This window comes from Osmia lignaria, unplaced genomic scaffold (genome assembly GCF_051020975.1).
Source record: "Osmia lignaria lignaria isolate PbOS001 unplaced genomic scaffold, iyOsmLign1 scaffold0090, whole genome shotgun sequence".
In the NCBI taxonomy this organism is placed as follows: Eukaryota; Metazoa; Arthropoda; class Insecta; order Hymenoptera; family Megachilidae; genus Osmia; species Osmia lignaria.
Window position 1 is genome coordinate 7501 of NW_027478231.1, and position 2500 is coordinate 10000.

Below are 2500 nucleotides of genomic sequence, written 5' to 3' on the forward strand. Positions count from 1 at the left end.
CGTGTTGCGTTCGCTCTATTCGAAATGAAACTCGCGGAGGCGAAGAATTGTTAAAAGTTTACGAAGCGTCTAGGAGTGGTTAAAACTGAGAGAGTTGAAACTACGATGTATTAGAACGAGCAACCGTCGAAACTTTGTTTTCGCGACGTTCTTTTCGTCGCTCTCGTCCCCACGCTCCTACGCTTTGGTTGTTTCTTTGCCATCCGTGTTGCGATAAAAAGATTTCTCCATTGTCCAAAAAGGACGGATCGAGATTCCTCTTTCGAGAGGGAGAGAGAGGTACTTGCGGGTAACCTGGAATCTACGAAACACGCACCGTGGTAAGATTCGTGCGTCCGCCTGATCGATGTGTGTTGTTTACGGACCGGCTGAGAAGCGACGATAGCGAGTCTTTGAAAAACTATGTGTCCATTAGTTAGACCGATCGTCGCCGGCCGTGTGTCTGTTCGAATCTCGCAACCCACGATTCAGCGACAGGACGCGCGCTCGCATTCCTTGTGTGCGTTCGTACTTTTCAAGGTTTTTAAATGTACTTTACGCCCGACCGTCGAGAGGAGCGTGCCACTGGGCGTTTCTCCGACGGTTTCCGTCCTTGGACGCGATCGTGTCGTCAACGATCGAACAAACAAACAAATACGTTGGCGACGCCCGAATTCGCTCTCCCGCACGCGCCGGGTGGGAGAGTGATGTGGGTATCGAATGTGATGCGTGTTAATAATGAAAATAACACTCTAAAGATCTAAAGAGTTTGAAATACAAAATTTTACGATTACCCTGAACGGTGGATCACTTGGCTCGTGGGTCGATGAAGAACGCAGCTAATTGCGCGTCAACGTGTGAACTGCAGGACACATGAACATCGACATTTCGAACGCACATTGCGGTCCACGGATACAATTCCTGGACCACGCCTGGCTGAGGGTCGTTTTCTTAACAAAAGACTGCTTGCGTTTGCTTCTCGAAAAAAGAGTAATTCATTTCTTTCTAAACATCTCGCCGTCGTTCAACGAAAGTAGAACGTTTCGGAGCGGGATTATCGAACGAAATTGAAAGAATGAATGAACGATAAACAAAGAAAGAGTCGCAACGTACGAGCGATAGTTGGGCAGTTCGTCGGCGTTTGTCGTGGAAACGATGTGACGAAAATCGCAACCGATACACTAAATGCAGGCCGTTAAAGGAGAGAAACAAATTTCGAAATATCTCTTCGAACTAGCGCAAGTGCGTCACGGCGCGCGAGTCGTTCGTTAAAATTTATAAACGACCGCCCGTGAAAGCACCGAGTTCTAGGAAGATAATCTATAAAGATTCTCCATCCTGCTGGAAGTTATCGGATCGGCGCGATTGTTCACTTGTAGAAATCCACGCTCCCGACGTTGCCAGAAACGATATTTACGAAAGGTGTGTCAAAAATAAACGAAAGAAGCTCTCCTATAAATTTAGAAAAAGCAAACGAGTGAAATGTTTGAGATGATAATTTGCTGAAATGCAAGCTCGAATAGCCCCAGGGTTTCGAATGATTCCCCGCGCTTTATACATCTCTCTGTTTACAAACGGTGTATAAATGAAAGATCGCTTCAGATGGGTCGTCGCTGTTTGACGCGCGATGCTGTTCCTTTTTTTTTGTCTGTCTGTGCGTTTAGCTTCGCTAAACAAGTTAAATGGTTAAAAAGCGTCGAAAAAGCGAATACACACGCGACAAGACAAATCTAACGAGTAAAGGAACGCTCCGCTCCAAGATAAAAATGGTTGTTTACAATCAATACAGCGTTTCGGTACCCCTGATCGTAGTCTGAAACTGTGTAACAAAAGAGAGGAAAGCGAATGGTGAAGGAACTTCGAAGCCTCCGTGGCGTGGCTAGAACTTGTGATAAAAGTATGTTTGCAGCAATTATGCATGCTCCCGTTAAAACAGCATTTCAATGTCTCGCATGGCTTAAAGCTCTAGGAGGCTTCAACATTTAGAATACATACGGACTACTTCGTTTGTTAAAGATAAGCGAAGACCGCGCGACCATCGCTCGGTCGTCCAGTCCTCGAAAGTTTTGTTGCGTTCCAAAGAAGAGACAAATGGGGTTTACCCTTGCGCTAAGGGGAGAAGAAGAGAAAAGCAGTTGTTAAATCTAAGAGGTGTGTGGAGTACATCGCGTGTTGGTTAAAATTGTTAAATGAAGTATACGCGAAATGTTCTCTCGCTCTTGCTTTTCCTCTTGCTTCCGTGGCGCTCGAAAAGAAGGGATGATAAATAAAGAAACCTATTCGAAATCTCTTGTGGAACAAAAAATAATACGGACGGACGTTAAAATTGAACCGAGACGAAATGGATCGTCTTGCGAGTTGTCTTCGCTTTGAAATTGTTAAAAATTGATAAAAGCAATACGACGAAGCTGCAGTCCGCAAAATGTTTGAAGCAAAAAGGAAATAACACGAAAATTATGGGAACGTCGTGTCTCAACTTTTTTTTCCCTCTTGTGCTCGTTTCATCGAACGATAAATACAA

The 2500-nt window shown here is 44.8% G+C and overlaps 1 non-coding gene across 1 annotated transcript; it reads left to right on the top strand.

Moving 5' to 3' along the window:
* Positions 1–770: 770 nt before the first annotated feature.
* Positions 771–925, top strand: LOC143307857 (5.8S ribosomal RNA). The gene has a single exon (XR_013064911.1). It is a non-coding gene; the product is annotated as a 5.8S ribosomal RNA (ribosomal RNA).
* The last annotated feature ends 1575 nt before the right edge of the window (positions 926–2500 follow it).